The following is an 18,384-nucleotide window of genomic DNA, read 5'->3' as shown; positions in this document are numbered from 1 at the left end:
TATGCACAGGCCCAATAATACAAATGCCTTCTCATCCAAACTGATCTAGTTATTTCCACTAGTCTATGTCTGACTTACCAGTATAATTGGACGCTGTCTTTGCTTTCACACTGTTACTCAGGGAGACCGGGCATACACCTATTACAATCAAATGCATTGACACGAAATGAAAGTCATTCATCCATAGTAGACATGATAAACTGTGTAGATATGGGTTTGATTTTCCACACATGGGACCTCCCTAAACAGCTTTAGTTAAGGGTTACAAAGTAACACATCCATCAACATGATAATCCATACAATATTGTCTGAAATTAAGAAGCTCATTTTATGGCAAAGGAGTTGGTTCAACAGGCTCACGACTATTGGATTCACTGGTTGTGCCATGTGAAATAGCCTAGGATCAGTTTTTAAAAACTATTAACTGAATGACTGAAAGTGTTACTAAGGCATCAGCTCGAGCACTATACTTTCAGTGTTGAGAAACTGTCCTTCTGGTAACAGCACATATGTTGAAACAATGGCCAATATAATGAGATTGTGACTTAATATGAATTGAGAAAATAAAGGTGAAAGTAGAAATAATTTATATTTCAAAATGTCCATATTGTGGAATTCTCTCCTCACAAACTCAGTCTCTGTTTCTGATTGTTAGGAGCAACATTTCTCCAAGGGGAACATAGAAAAAAATTTCACTGAAATAGAATTGATAACTACAATCTACCAACTAGGTTCTAATGCTATTGATAAGCAGACAAAATGTATTTGCTGTGCAGGCTGGGTGTCCTGGTTATAATGAGGATCTATGATTGATGTTATCTACCATGGTTTGAATGTTTGTTGTGTTGAAATTTAATTGCTGTTGTAACACAATTAAGAGGTAGGACTTTTAAGAGTTGATTAGGCTATGAGGGCTCTACCCTCCTGAGAGGAATGGGTTCCTTTGTAAAAAAGTAACTTGACCCCCTCTTGCCGTCTCTCACCCTCTTGCCTTCTGCCATGTCATGGCCCAGCAAGAAGGCCCTTGACAAATTCCAGTGTCTTGATATTGAACTTCTCAGTATCCTGAACTATAAGCCAATATATTTCCATTCATTATAAATTACCTAGTCTCGACTATTCTGTTATAGCAGCACAAAACGGACTAAGACACTAACCAATCAATTGGGGAAATTTATTTACATATAAAGTAAAGAGAAGTCACTCATTATTCCATGTTCCTTGAAAATTCTTTATGGAAATTTCAATAATAACAAACCAATAAGAACATGGTAATTAAAGGTTCAGACCCTTAAGAAATAAAGTTCTAGGTTTCTTTTCTTGGCAAGCTCTGAGACAAGCTAAAGTCTTTTGCAAATTTTCAGAAATCTAGAATGGATGATTCAAGAGAAAGATAAGAAATATCAATTAATTGCTCAAGAGGAGATGCAGAAGCAATATTATAGATGACTTCTTTAACCGTTTTAAGTTCTCTAGAAGATCAAAATTAGCCACCATCTTGAAGTGGATATTATGACTGATTAGGCTTTAGATTTCATCTTGGGGGCTTGCTATTCTTAAAAGAAAAATAGTATGGGATCTTGGCATAATGAAAGGACAGTTCAAGCAATTGTGAATGTTGCAAGGAGTGACACATTTTAAGCTTTACCTAAAATTATCTCAACCTTATGATGTTCTGGCTTTTGGATGCTTACTTCCTCATAATTCTGTGTAAGTAACCACTCTGTTGAGGCCTATATGCTTGTATCACCTAAAGCAAATATCTGGAGTCTCTGGGCTCAGATGAATTACCAAAGAATGTGAAGAAAGATCTGGCTTCCCAGAAGCTGCTTAAGATACCAGGTGATACAATTCAGAAGTACAGGAGAACTAAAATCCCCTAGAACAAACTTTGACAGATGAAACACAGGACACCAGAGGAAGTTGATTAATAAATTGCCTTTCTATTACTCCCCCTGAAGCAATAATTTCTTATATACGTTCCCCTCAGAATTGTCTTGTAAGCATGAAACACATGTTCTTCATGAAATATCAACCAGCCTGATAACACATTATTATGGACTGAATGTTTGTGTCCACCCAAAATTAACATGTTGATATCATAATCCCCAAGACGAAGGTATTAAGTGTTGGGCCTTCGTGATTAAATCATGATGTAATAATCATTACAGCCCTCATGAATGGGATTAATGCCTTTATGAAAGAGACCCCAGAGAGCTCCCTTGCTCTTTCCATCATGTGAGGACACAGTGAGAATGCTGTCTATGAATGAGGAAGCAGACCCTCACTAGAACCCAATAATGTTGGCATTTTGATCTTGGAATTCCAGCCTCTAGAAGTAGGAAAAATAATTTTCTGTTGTTTAGAAGCCATTCAATTTATGGTACTTAGTTATATCAGCTCAAAATGATGAAGAAAATATTATCTTTTGTTTGCTTTTTACATTTCCCTGCCTGTTTCATATTTTTATTGTTATTGTTTTTGTCTCAGCCTTGGGATTGTATCCTATAATAAATCATTAAAATCCATCTCAGGTTTTTGTTTTTATAAAGAAACTAAGATTAATATAATGAGATAATCAACAGTGAGCTTACTATTTGTCAGTCAGTAATTTAAATGGGAAGATATTCCCAATTATTTTGCTTGGTAGCCTACTTGGTGAAACTTCTAGAGACAGCAATTTCTCAGTGTCTATCAAACTCTAAATTCACATACTCTTTGACCCAGCTCCAAACTAGGAGTCAGCAAACAATGGCCCATGGGACTCCAAATTCAGCCCACCACCTGTCTTTGTAAATACAGTTTTTCAAAACGCAGTAATGCACATTAGTTTAAGTATTGTCCATGACTTCTAAGCTACCAGATCAGGATTGTGCCAAAGATTGCATGGCTTAAAGAGTCTAAAATATCTACCTAGACTTAACAGAAATGCTGGTGGACCCCTGGCTTAAATGTCAACAGTTGTTATTATTTAAAAAAGCTTATAAAAACATAATTTTTGTATCATTCCAAGAATTAAACTGGATTCATACTCTGTTTTTCATGACTCATTTTTTTCTTATAATAAAATATACCTGCCATCTTGACAAAATCATTTAGTTAACCTCAGTCAAGTTACTAAACTGCTTTACACCTCAGTTTATGAAAAGGAATGTGGAAAGACAACATACATTTCCACTGAATTTGAAAAGACATCATGTATGTAGAGTGTTTAGGTATGGCCAAAAGTTTTTAGGGCCATTTGGTCTGCATACTTTTTGTTCCTTGTGCTTGCACTTAAAAATATGAAGTCCCATATTTTTCTCTTTAAATAATTCCAATAAACACATTTTTCTAGAAAAATAAAGAATCTAAATTGCCTACAAAATTTTAATATGATAGTTAATACAATCACTCGCTCCTTTAAGAAAAATAGTAATAGATTAAAGAATTTTCTGTATTTAGATCTCCTTTACAGTAGAAATATAAATGAATAATCTGTGTTTGTTATGGCACAATGGAAAGTGTGGATGACCTTACTGAAATTTAATTATTCAGTTCTTTTAAAACTCTTTGATCCATGATGCCTTATGATCTCTGATCAGGAAATAAGGAATGCCACAGAGTTCAGGATAGGAAATTTTATAGAAATTAATGTTCTCCCGGCAAGAGGGAAATAAACAGGCATTTATCTCTTAAAGGAAATGGCTTTAAGAGGCAATACCTATGTTATCATCATTGTATTTGCCACATTTATCATGGCATGAGTTATAAAGAAAATGCTTCATAAATGTTTTTCAATAACTGAATGAATACATGAGTGAAATACAAAGGTCTATCTTATGTTCAGCATTCGGGATTCTGGGATTAAATGGAACACGAGGCAAGAAAGAAGATACAGTGTGGCCTCATTATAATCTGACAGAACCAGAGCGGTATAACTAACTGAAAGCCCAATCCCCAAAGTCAGACTACATGAAAGGAAACATTCAAGTCCTAGTATGCACATAGGAGCCTTTGTTCAGAGTTTTAAATGGATAGAGAGATCCCTATGAGCAGCATAAATATTAAAGTCAAGGCAGAATCTATTTCCTCTTCATTTTATGCACGCTGCTCAGTGTGGGCAAACAAGGTTGGTATGAATTTGTGGGCTGGGTGCCAGAGCTGGGAGCAGTAATCAACAGGTGCCCACAGATGCTGATTGAAAGATAGAAAACAGCTAAAATAGATTTGAGCTATCTAATTAGGAGCCACCATAAGAAGCAACTGACACATTAACCTTTTGTTTCATCGGTAATATATAGAACATCTTGATTTTTAAAACATCTTTCATTAACCTAATTCACAAGATCTGCTTGGTGATGTAAATTCTTTGAACCTAGAAGGGAATTTGTTAACTCTGTGTAAGTTACTGTGTGATGTGGATAATATATGATAAAATTCTTATTATTATACTAGGCACTTATTAAACACTCTACATATGTAAATTATTGTTGTTATTATTTCTATTGCTGTTATAGAAAATGTATAAAAATGAAATATGAATATTTTAAATACTTTAAAAGGTGGTGTTTTTTATTTTAATTTAAACAATTATTGAACTCAACTACCTGCTAAATTATATATAATCATATGCTTAACAAATTTTTTAAAATTAAAACAAAAATCTAAGATTATAACCAGTATTATAACTCTACATGTAAGAAAGTCTATATTTACTCTGCTACGTATTTTAAAGCCTTCATATTTCTATTCAATCTGAATGATCTCAAGTCATAATATTTTTCTTTGATCCAAAATTGTTTGATATCCATATTATGGTGCATGATGTTAGAATACTTGTTTTGTTCTGCCATGGGCTGGTGAATTAATTATGTCTAATTCTTCTTGTTCTGACTTAGCCTTTCTTCAAGATTAGATCAAAACATTAAGTATTACAGCCACAGTCCCTGATGCATTATTAGTTCAAGAAGCAACGTAATATCACATATTAGTTCAAGAAGTAATAAAAAAAAATATTACTGTTTTATCAAGCTAGGTATAAAAAGTGCTTTACGTTTAAAGGGGAAAAAGTGAAAATTCCAGCAAAGCAGCCTCGATTTCACACCGGGACAATCAGGAATATTTTCTCACTTTTGCTGTCCTGGAGCACAGGTCTGACAAATAACAGAGATTAGAAATGATTCTAATGCTTCCCTTTCCCACATTCCCTAGATGGATATGTACTAAAAAGCTTTAGAGTAAACATTACCAACAGAAAAAAAATATGGCAAGTAATTTTTAGATAAACTAAAGGGTATAATCTCTACTTCTGCTTTCTGAAGTTTCCACTTTTACACTGTTGGTGGGAGTGTAAACTAGTTCATCTATCCTTTTTAATGAAGTTTGTTTTAGGATCTTTAAAAATATCTCTACAATTTATTGTAATTGCTTCCTCAATTTTAACTTTGCAATTGTCGATTTTATAGATTTTTAATAATAAAAAAGGATAAATTTTGTTTTTAATTAAAAATATGTATAAAAGTTACTAATATTAGCTGCTTTAAAAGATTTCTAAGCTCTATTTGTGTATAATTTATTGCAATATTAAATAGAAAATAAGTATTTATGATCATAATGAACAACACCGATCCCACAGAAATACAAATTACCCTCAGAGAATACTATAAACACCTTTATGGAAATAAACTAGAAAACCTATAAGAAATGGATAAATTCCTGGACACATACACACTCCCAAGACTAAATCAGGAAGAAGTTGAATCTCTGAATAGACCAATAACAGGTTCTGAAATTGAGGCAATAATTAACAGCCTACCAACCAAAAAAAAGTCCAGGCCCAGACGGATTCACAGCAGAATTCTACCACAGGTACCAAGAGGAGCTGGTACCATTCCTTCTGAAACTACCCCAATCAATAGAAAAAGAGGGAATCCTTCTTAACCCATTTTATGAGGCCAGCATCATCCTGATACCAAAGCCTGGGAGAGACACAATAAAAAAAGAGAATTTTAGACCAATATCCCTGATGAACATCGATGCAAAAATCCTCAATAAAATACTGGCAAACCAAATCCAGCAGCACATCACAAAGCTTATCCACCACGATCAAGTTGGTTTCATCCCTGGGATGCAAGGCTTGTTCAACATACGCAAATCAATAATCCATCACATAAACAGAACCAATGACAAAAACCACATGATTATATCAATAGATGCAGAAAAGGCCTTCAACAAAATTCCACAGTCCTTCAGGCTAAAACCTCTCAGTAAACAAGGTATTGATTGAACGTATCTCAAAATAATAAGAGCTATTTATGACAAACCCACAGACAATATCATACTGAATGGGCAAAAACTGGAAGCATTCCCTTTGAACACCGGCACAAGACAGGGATGCCTTCTCTCACCACTCCTATTCAACATAGTGTTGGAAGTTCTGGCCAGGGCAATCAGGCAAGAGAAAGAAATAAAAGGTATTCAATTAGGAAAAGAGGAAGTCAAATTGTCTCTGTTTGCAGATGACATGATTGTATATTTAGAAACCCCATCATCTCAGCCCAAAATCTCCTCAAGCTGATAAGCAACGTCAGCAAAGTCTCAGGATACAAAATCAATGTGTAAAAATCACAAGCATTCCTATACACCAATAACAGAAAAACAGAGAGCCAAATCATGAGTGAACTCCCATTCACAAATGCTTCAAAGAGAATAAAATACCTAGGAATACAACTTACAAGGGATGTGAAGGACGTCTTCAAGGAGAACTACAAACCACTGCTCAACAAAATAAAAGAGGACACAAACAAATGGAAGAACATTTCATGCTCATGGATAGGAAGAATCAATATCATGAATATGGCCATACTGCCCAAGGTAATTTATAGATTCAATGCCATCCCCATAAAGCTACCAATGACTTTCTTCACAGAATTGGAAAAAACTACTTTAAAGTTCATATGGAACCAAAAATGAGCCCACATTGCCAAGATAAACCTAAGCAAGAAGAACAAAGCTGGATGCCTCACACTACCTGACTTCAAACTATACTACAAGGCTACAGTAAACAAAACAGCATGGTACTGGTACCAAAACAGATATATAGACCAATGGAACAGAACAGAGCCCTCAGAAATAACACCATACATCTACAGCCATCTGATCTTAGACAAACTTGATAAAACAAGAAATGGGGAAAGGATTCCCTATTTAATAAATGGTGCTGGGAAAACTGGCTAGCCATATGTAGAAAGCTGAAACTGGATCCCTTCCTTACACCTTATACAAAAATTAATTCAAGACGGATTAAAGACTTAAATGTTAGACCTAAAACCATAAAAACCCTAGAAGAAAACCTAGGCAATACCATTCAGGACATAGGCATGGGCAAGGACTTCATGACTAAAACATCAAAAGCAATGGCAACAAAAGCCAAAATTGACAAATGGGATCTCACTAAACTAAAGAGTTTCTGCACTGCAAAAGAAACTACCATCAGAGTGAACAGGCAACCTACTTAATGGGAGAAAATTTTTGCAATCTACCCTCTGACAAAGGGTTAATATCCAGAATCTACAAATAACCTAGACAAATTTACAAGAAAAAAAATATCGAAAAGTGGGCAAAGGATATGAACAGACACTTCTCAAAAGAAGACATTTTTGCAGCCACCAGACATATGAAAAAAATGCTTATCATCACTGGTCATCAGAGAAATGCAAATCAAAACCACAATGAGATACCATCTCATACCAGTTAGAATGGCAATCATTAAAAAGTCAGGAAACAACAGATGCTGGAGAGGATGTGGAGAAATAGGAACACTTTTACACTGTTGGTAGGAGTGTAAACTAGTTCAACCATTGTAGAAGACAGTGCGATGATTCCTCAAGGATCTAGAACTAGAAATACCATTTGACCCAGCCATCCCATTACTGGGTATACACCCAAAGGATTACAAATCATGCTACTATAAAGACACATGCACATATATGTTTATTGTGGCACTATTCGCAATACAAAGACTTGGAACTAACCCTAATGTCCATCAGTGATAGACTGGATTAAGAAAATGTGGCACATATACACCATGGAATACGAGGTAGCCATAAAAAAGGATGAGTTCATGTCCTTTGCAGGGACACGGATGCAGCTGGAAACCATCATTCTGAGCAAACTATCACAAGGACAGAAAACCAAACACTGCATGTTCTCACTCATAGGTGGTAATTGAACAATGAGAACACTTGGCCACAGGGTGGGGAACATCATGGGGTGGAGGGATGGGGGAGGGATAGCATCAGGAGAAATACCTACTGTAAATGATGACTTAATGGGTGCAGCAAACCAACACGGCACATGTATACCTATGTAACAAACCTGCACGTTGTGCACATGTACCCTAGAACTTAAAGTATAATAATAATAAAAAAAAATTAAACTTCAGAGTTCCAAGTAAGACTACGGCTTTTTCATTCCAACAGCCTCCAATCAGGGTCTTCCCTTTTTTTTTCACTATAAAACTTTCCCACTCCTCCATCTGCTTTTGAGTCTAGGCCAAACACAAGTGATTGTTCCCAACTCCCTGGCTATATAGCATATTCTGAATAAATAGCTTTTGTTTGTTCTCACTTGGGTAGTAATGGCTTAACTGTGCTCTCCCCATCCTTTCAAATGTTTAGGTCCTAATCCCCAGTATGCCAACATTTGACTGTATTTGTAGAGAGGGCTTTTAAATAAGTAATTAAAGTCTAACTAGGTCATTAGGGTGAGCCCTAGTCCAATATAACCAATGTCATTATGAGAAGAGGAGATCAAGACACAGACACACAGAGGAAAGATCATGTGGAGACCCAGAGAAAAGACGGCTACTTACAAGCCAAGGAGAGAGGCTCTCAAAAAAAACCAAACTTGCCTACATCTCAGTCTTAAACTGCTAGCCTCCAGGATTATGAGAAAATAAATTTCCATTGTTCAATCCACCAAGTAGGTAGTATTTTGCTGTATTCATCAGACCCTAGGTAATTCTAAAGTTGAATTCAACAACCTTTATGGGGCAATTGACCAAATACCTAAAAGAGACTGACAGAGATCCAAATATGTAACCTAGCTAGTACTATAAATTGCCAGGGCTGGAAACAGACTCAGATATGAGCTCCAAAATAAGGTAACTGCTGATTATACAGGCACACTATCTGGAGAAATTACTGCCTCATTGTTTATGCAATCAGAGCATTGTTCCCATTGGTGGCAATCATGCAGCTAGAAAAGACTGTAAAAGAACTAACACTTAATACTATAGTCTGAATCTTTGTGTCCCCAAAAATTTCATATGTTGAAACCTAATCCCTAATGTGGTGGTACTGAGAGATGTGAATTGGGGGAGATGATTAGGTCAGAGGCCTCTGTCCTAATGAATAAGTGCCTTTATAAAAGAGTCCCAAAGGAGCTTGTTCACCCATTCAGCAATATGAGGACACATAGAAGATGCCATCTATGAGAAACAGGCTTTCACCACATATGGAGTCTGCTGGCACCTTGATCTTGAATTTCTCAGCCTCTAGAACTGAAAAAAATACATTTCTGTTGTTTATAAGCCACCCAATTTATGTCATTTTAGTACAGCAGCCTGAATGGACTAAGACACTCACTCTGGCAGAAGTTATTGATGATATTGCCTTTGTCCGAGGTAGAAACACAGATCAATCTCAACTCATTGGCATGGGTAGTGATAGACAATAACATTACCCTAATTTTTTTTTTGTCTTTTAGTCATCCTGGTGTCTGTGCCATTGCTCATACTTCTTGTACTTGGATCAAAGAAACAAGCAAGTTGGAACTATTTATATATTGTTTTAAAGTATAAGCTATTTGGCTCTATAAGGTTAATCTTCATGGTCTATCAAATTTGTTATTTTGGCCTTGATTTGGCAATTGAGGTTCCTAGTTCCAAATCACCTTATAGGAACTATTAATCATTCTGGCTTTGTGAGAGAGGCATGATGCTGCGTGCTATCTAGATTTTTAAAAGGTTCTGCACATCTGCTCTCTAGTCAGAAAATCACTATGATAATACAACAAAAAGGTCAAGAATATTTTGTAATACCGTTTTATATGAACTTTACTGAATAATCTCTGAGTGGTAAAGAGCTGGATTTGCAGCTTTCCTTAAATTGGCTAACCTCTTGAAAGTAAGAGAATGACCAAAAGGGGTGACTATGAGCCGGAATATACAAACACAATGGCCAGACCATATATGAAAGTAGAGCTCTGACCCACCTCTACAGCAACCAGTCCAGAAAGCCAAAAAACAACCCCATAGCAACTAGCTGAAAAACAGCCAGCACTTCATTGACTGACGGCTTCCTTAATTTTTGCGTCTGCTTGCAACTTAGGACCAAATGAAGAAAGTCAAATATGCACACATAACCAATCACATTGGATGTCCTGGTTCTAGTTAGCTTATCTACAGCTTCTCCATGGCAACAGCCTCCAATCAGGGCACAACTGAAGCCTTCCCCTTTTTCCACCGTAAAGCTTCACACTCCACTGCCTGCCTTTAAGTCTTTGCCAAATACAAGTGATAATTCCTGACTCCATTGCTCTGAATAAACAACTTTTACTTCTCATTTGGGTGGTTTATGTTTATTTCTACACTCATTTACCTGATTTAGCTGCTGCTGGAAAACACGACGTTTCTGTTTTCACATTTCAAATATTCTTTTACACGCATCTCATTGAATCAAAAATCATCCTGATGAGAGACAGTCTGGAAAATGTGCTTGTATTAGTCAGGGTTCTCCAGGAAAACAAAAGCAATAGGAGATATTTTGTTAGTTACTATAAGGAATTGGCTCCTCCAGTTATAGAGGCCAGCAAATCCCAAGATCTGTAGGGTGAGTCAGTAAACTGGAGACCCAGGATAGCTGATGTTTTAATCTCAGTCTGAGTCTGAAGGCCTGAGAACCAGGAATGCCTATGTAGTTCCAGTCTAAAGGTCAGTGGCCTTGGGACCCAGAAAGAGCTTGATATGGTTTGGCTGTGTCCCCACCCAAATTTCATCTTGAATTTTAGCTCCCATAATTCCCATTTTGTTTTGGGAGGGACCCAGTGGGAGGTAATTGAATCATGGGGGCAGGTCTTTCCTCTGCTGTTCTCATGGTAGTGAATAAGTCTCACGAGATCTGATGGTTTTATAGATGGGAGTTCCCCTGCACAAGCCCTCTTGCCTGCTGCCATGTAAGATGTGATTTTGCTTCTCCTTTGCCTTCTGCCATGATTATGAGGCCTCTCCAGCCATGTGGAAGTGTGAGTCCTTTAAACTTTCTTCCTTTATAAATTACCCAGTCTCAGGCATGTCTTTATTAGTAGCATGAGAACAGACTAATATAGAGCTGATATTTTAGTTTAAGTCTAAAGGCAGAAGAAAGGCCAATATTCCAGTCTGAAGGCTGTTACCAGAGGATACTGTTCCTTACTCAGCGATGTCAAACTTTTTGTTCTATTCATGCCTTCAACTGATTAAATGATGCCCACCCACATTAGGAAAGGCCATCTGTTTTACTCAGTTTATTACTTTAAATGTTAATTTCACTTAAAAACACCCTCACAGAAACACCCAGAATAATGTTGGCCCAAGTATCTGAGCAGCACAGGGCATAGTTAAGTTGACATGTAAAATCAACCATCACAGTAATATACAGGTGTCTAGCCCCTACCACACAGAAAAGAGTGGAAACAGTGCTATCAACGGACAATATAAAGCACGAAGTCAAATTATCTGAGATAAGGAAAAAGAGGAAATCATGGAAGAAATTTAAATGTGGTGACGTGATGATGAATTTACTTCAGATACATTTAATTTGAGATAGAATGATATATTCAAGTAAATATGGGGAAGAAGACAATGACACTAAATAGATAAATTTGAGAATCACACGACTATAGAAGACAAGCAAAGCATGGTGATAGGAGAGATACCTTGTTAAAGACTATAGTTAAATAAAAAAATAGCACCGAGACCTGAGTTCTGAGAAATTCTAGTATTTAGAGGCCAGATAGGAAGATAATATAGGGCAAGTGGTTGAGAAGGAGTAGCAGAGATTTTTTTTTTTTTCAGGTAGACAGGGAATAAAGTGTCTTGAAAAACAAATAGAGGAGATGTTTACAAAATCTAGGTGACACCTTTATCAAATGGTACTGGGGAGACTAATAAGTTGAATGAATATTAACAATTATGTTTCACAACATGGAGGTAATTATTGGAGTTATCAAGGGCTGTTTCTTTAGAGTAGTTCAAGAAAAAGCCAGCCTGATGTGGTTTGCAGAGCCTTCAAACTTCTGGTTTTAATGCTATAGTGCACTAGCTATTTGGATAATATCTAAAAATGCTAGAAAAATGTGATAGTAATATTTTTTACATGCTTGTCTGAGATGGTGTAAAACAGAAGAAAGTAGTGAAGGCCAGAAATCAAACAAAAATTAGATAAGACCTCAACAAAGAAAAGGATAATAAAGCCTTATAAAAGACATAAAGCATGCACAACCCTTTGGGGAGATATAATATGCTTGTGGGCAGAAAGCCTCAATATTGTCAGGTTGTTAAACGTCTCTAAATTAACCTATAAATTTCAATCCAAGGCACCCAAAATAAAAATCACAATTGGACTTTTTTCATAGAAACTGAGAATATTATTCTTAAACTCATATGGCAACGCTAATAACTAAGAATTACTAAAACAAGTTTTATAACTAAACAGATGTGTATTGATGTATGTAGCCACATATGAATACATGGAAATAGAATGAGTTCATGTCCCTTGCAGGGGCAGGGATGAAGCTAGAAACCATCATTCTCAGCAAACTAACTCATGAAGAGAAAAACAAACACTGCATGTTCTCACTCATAAGTGGGAGTTGAACAGTGAGAACACACGGATACAGGGAGGGGAACATCACACACTGGTGCCTGTCAGGGGGCAGGGGGCAAGGGGATGAATAGCAATAGGAGAAATACCTAATGTAGATGACGGGTTGATGGGTGCAGCAAACCAACATGGCACATGTATACCTATGTAACAAACCTCCAAGTTCTGCACATGTATCCCCTAACTTAAAGTATAATAATAAAAAATCATGCTATGTGGAATATCATACCCTTCAAGTATGTGTATATGTAAATTAAACCCTAAACATTAAATATTTCCTAAGATTTATATACATTTATGCATAAACAATAATTAAATAAGACTTGTTTATGTATACATAACACACTTGTTATATTTATATATAACATGCACACACACACACAAATATTTATATATACAGAGAGAGAAAGAGAGAGAGAGAGATCTGGGAGGATAAACATTAAATTATGAATGTATTTACTATTAGTTGGAAAATCAAAAATTCATTTCAAAAGAAAACAGAAATTAAAGAAACAGACACTGAAGACTAATGGATACTTTAAGATGATCGTCTCTGATAAAAATTATTGCTACCAGAAAAGACTTGCAGATATGCAAAATACTAGAACACGCTTGAATATTCATTGGATGAGCCATTAGCATGGGACAGCTGGAGAAACAGAAGATGAATAATGGAAGAATCAAAATCCAGGAAATATGAAGACAGATTGGACTTTACTGATAGCAGGATCCCTGCAGTAAGTGCTGATGCTGAGAGGATTTTCAAATTAGTATTGAGAATGATTAAGAGTCAAACTCTTTGGTCAGGTTGAGTCTGAATCTGAATTTCCTGCTTTGCCTCTTAGTAGCTGTGTAAGCCTGGGAAAGTTACTTACGCCTTTCTGTGTGTCAATTTCCTCATTTTATTAAATAGCAATAAAAAATATAACTTGATTAGGTGAGTTGTTAAGAAGACCAATAAAATGTACTTTAAAGAGTTCCTAGCAAAATAAGTGTTTAATATTGGTGGACAATTATTACAATCCTTTGTTTTCCACAATAAATGGTAAGGATATAAGTTGAAAGAAAAGATAAATGTCTTTAGGAGAATTAAGAAAGCAAGAAGAGTGGCTGAAGGAAATAATAAAGAATAATAATAAGGAAATATAGTTTGATTGTTGGACAGTTCCAAGGGTCCAATAAAGGTTGGCAACTGAGAATCTATATTTTAACAAACTGTCTTGGCATTACATTATCATACTTATGCACAGAAAAAGATGGTTACAGGTATCCAGGACATACTTATATTTAGCATTCCCTTTGTACCAGATCCTGTTGTTAAGTGCTTCACAAATATTACCTCATTTAACCCTTAAAAATTGCTATTTGTAAAACAAATACTTCCAGGTTCACCTTCCTAACACATAAAACATATATTGAGTATCTCCCAAAAAAAGTAGGTAATTAAGCAGAGAATGTCATAAATAGACCACTGCTATATTTTAATGTTTGAATCGATAATGACCCATATAATATAATGACCCATTTATCCATTCAAACACTAAAATATAGTCGCAACAATTCTTTCAAAGTTTAAGGAGACTTTTTTGTTTGAAACCCTTCCATGACTCCTCCTAGTATTCAAAATTCCATACCATAATAAGCCTTACAAACCCTACATGATCTGGCATCCTGCTAAGTCTCCGACCTCACCCCCCTGCCTTCACTCACTGCATTCCAGCCATACTAGTGTTGCTACACCTTGAGTATTGCAAAGATATATGCCATCCTCAGGGACTGAAAACACAATTTCTGTTAATATTCTGGCAACAAGTTTAATGCAGTTAAAGCATAAGTGAACTAAATGGAAATTAATAAAAAGAGAGAGCTTATTAGAATAATTATGTCTTTAAGGTAAATTATTCTCCATTGTATTTAAAGTGTTTATTATTTTATTGCACTGCAAAATATATAAACTCTGCAGATTAAAGAATATCTAACTGGAAATTGCATTAATTCTGCTTCTCCAGTCTTCTAGCTGGTGCACAAAAATATGCATCATTGCATCACTAAGGAGATTCAATAATTTCCAAAATTATTTGACCTCAGAACACATCTCATAGAATAATATTTCTCAGAAACATTTTTGGAAATGCACTAGGAGACGAAGTTCTTCTGCCATCTTTGTTCCTTACTTTGATTTAAATTATAACACTACATAAGCCAAAGACATAGTTCTCATTCAGTAAAATTTCCTAAAACAAACTTATAGAAGACTAATCAGATAGCAATTTCTGAGAAAGCTATGATATACAATATAAATATATTGGACCGATTCATTGAGAATGATTAGAATTAAACAGAATGATAACACTCAACATAGTTTATAATGAATCACATTTGCAAATCATGACATTATAATAATACTCCGAATCACCATGCTAATTTAGACAGGTAGGCATATATCCTTAAAATGGTTCTTATATATATCAAATATGTGTTGTATTTCTAGCTACTAAGAATGACATAAAACAAATGTTTGAAAGTATATCACGGTCTGATGAAGCTTCATTTTCAATATAAATAAATATTACAGCAGTTTGCTGGAAAAAATTAAGATGAAAACTATGTTCTTTGAAGTAAACTTTATGAGTGAAAAGTTTCAATCTTGAAAGTATTAAAAATATTCATGAACTGTCTACTGATCGAATTCTCTCTGAAGTATAGTCCTTCAAACACCTTCTGTCATGCATTTCATCCAACCAGATGTGTAAGCTCAAGACCATGAAAAGAAAGGGAGAAAGCTCATAATGCTTTGCTGCCACTATAGCATGCAGCCATCTGTGAAGCCTTGTTTTAACATTATTGCTTCAGCGGGTGTTTATCTTTGCATAAAAAAGTTTAGACTGATATATTCCCATGTCTTTGCACACACTAAACACTTACATTTGTAGTAAAGGGGAACCTTATTTTAGTTTTTAACAGAATCATAAATCCAGAAGGGACATAAGAGAAGAGCTGGGTTTAGATGGAAGTTTTCTGTCCCCAGCTCAATGCTTTCTCCATTAAGCCATCATTCCAATGATACCAAGCACATTGTATTCTAAGAAAATGGAACAAACTCTCTAACCTGCCCCACTATCTAGTTTTAGTGGCATAAATACTTTGTGGGCAACAAAGGAAATGAAATAAAGAGGGTGAGGAGAAAGGGGAGGCATCAAAATTCAGAGCTGATGCTTTAGAACCTCTTCAGCGATGCCATATTTGTTAAATGCAAGTAGATAAAAACATGCCACATTTTAAAGCCAATTTGTGCCTCTAGAGACAAGAATATGAAGTCTATTGATCAGAATGAGGTAATGTTAGAAGGGAATTAATTATTTTAGCTGATGCCAAATATACATAAAATTCTTAGCATACTTTTAAATACCAATATTAAAGCAAAATTAATGTGAGCACATACTTTTATATAGTAGGAAGCAATATTCTTTTAAAACTTAGAGAAAGGTGGCCGGGTGCGGTGGCTCACGCCTGTAATCCCAGCACTTTGGGAGGCCGAGGCGGGCAGATTACCTGAGGTCAGGAGTTCGAGACCAGCCTGACTAACATGGTGAAACCCCGTCTCTACTAAAAATACAAAAAAAAATTAGCCGAGTGTAGTGGTGGGCACCTGTGATCTCAGCTACCAGGGAGGCTAAGGCAGGAGAATCGCTTGAATCCGGGAAGCGGAGGTAGAAGTGAGCCGAGATCACGCCATTGCACACTCCAATCTAGGCAACAGTGCGAGACTCTATCTCAAAAAAATTAGAGAAAGGTAATTAAAAATCACTACCATAAAACTGACATAAGTATCACAATTTTTATTTTTATCTAGTACTTATATTTATTCCTTCATTTTAGTAAATAAAATTGCCTATATAGTTTGCATAAATTTATTCACATCTTCAATCTTGCTGACACTTTTTTTTCCTGTTGGCCTCATATTCCTTTTCTGCAAATTTCCTCACAGCAAAATCTGGAAATATAGCCCTTAAAGTTAGGTGGTGCCACTTTATCACACAAATGTACATTAAATAGTTCAAAACTATGTTCCTTTAATCTAATATACAAATTGTATACTGATTGTAAGAGATTCTGAGTTAATTTAAACATTGCGATTAATAGTGTATAACCACTGATGAGTAAGACTCTTTGTTGAGTAAACAAGTTTGATTTCAGAGATTATTGAAGTTTACGAACATTTGTTCATGAATCAATATTTGGCCATTATGTAAGTTGTATTTTTTTAGAAGATTAATTGAGCTGATTAAGCCATCTTGTTTAAACTGAATTTGGAGGTTAATTCTGAATCTCTTGTGTTTCAAAATCACAACAATGTTATCCATTATTTTGTTATAATCCAGACTATATTTTAACACATCTTTCAACTTAATTGCCAATTTAATTTGAATTTTAAATATTAACTTTCCCATCAAAAAATTTTATCTGCCTTTCCAAGATTTAATCACTAGATGCATAACATTTTTCCCCAAGGGTTGATACAAGCTGTCTTACAAATTAGCCTACCCTTGTCCCATGTGGATAATAGTGTATTTATTAGAAACTATAGTCAGATCTTGTATACTGCCCAACAATACTGCTTTAAATAGATATATAAGCTATCTCTTTGCTCAAAATGAAGATGTGTTCCAATAAGATTCCTTTGATGAATGCCTACAGAACATTTAAGAAATGAGTGATTGTATATTAGCCAAGTGCTCACCATCACGGAGGATGGAATGCAATTACCTGGGAACCTGGAATGACAGAAGGTTTGATTTTCTAATAAGCTAGAAGGCTAGTAAAGCATAAAATTTCTAGCATGGTTGGAAAGCTTAAAGAGAGCTTACACAAATCAAATTAATAATATTTAAATACAAACACATTAATGTGCAAGGAATTGACTACACACTTTGCAAATATTTAACTTCATTTATTCTAAATATACAGATAGATTTTTAGCAGTTTTCATTGAGTAGTTTATGAATTCTAAGATTATTTCCAACTATGGGATTATTTCCAGGCACTTCTTTACTCCTAATTGGTTTTAAATACATTACAAAAAATATTTCATAAAATCAACTAGATATAGTAGGCATCTATCTTTCAATAATAGCTAGATTTGACTCAGACTTGCTAGTTTACAAAGTATTTTACAATATACCATTAAATTTGTATTTGAGTGAACATTGTATAACCACCAGTCTATCGAATTTTAAAATACCTAATATTCTTTTCCAAATAGTATTTCATATGGAGATTTTTCAAAAAAATAACTGTGGCTATGGATAACAATAGAATGTGTGTGTGTGTGTGTGTGCGTGTGTGTGTGTGTGTGTGTGTGTGTTATGTTTGGAAACACTAAGGATATGTGTCAACACCAATCATATGTTCACTGTATTAAAAAATTAGAATATTTGGTCTTGACAGCAACCTCGGTCATATTCCAAATTCCATTTTT

General features: G+C 35.3%; 1 protein-coding gene across 3 annotated transcripts in view; it reads right to left on the bottom strand.

Moving 5' to 3' along the window:
* LOC129398006 (protein eyes shut homolog) overlaps positions 1 to 18,384 on the bottom strand; it is a 573,864-nt gene that overhangs the window by 313,510 nt on the left and 241,970 nt on the right. The window lies entirely within an intron of this gene.

Source organism: Pan paniscus, chromosome 5 (assembly GCF_029289425.2).
Source record: "Pan paniscus chromosome 5, NHGRI_mPanPan1-v2.0_pri, whole genome shotgun sequence".
Taxonomy (NCBI): Eukaryota; Metazoa; Chordata; class Mammalia; order Primates; family Hominidae; genus Pan; species Pan paniscus.
This window is presented reverse-complemented; position numbering and strand designations above follow the sequence as displayed.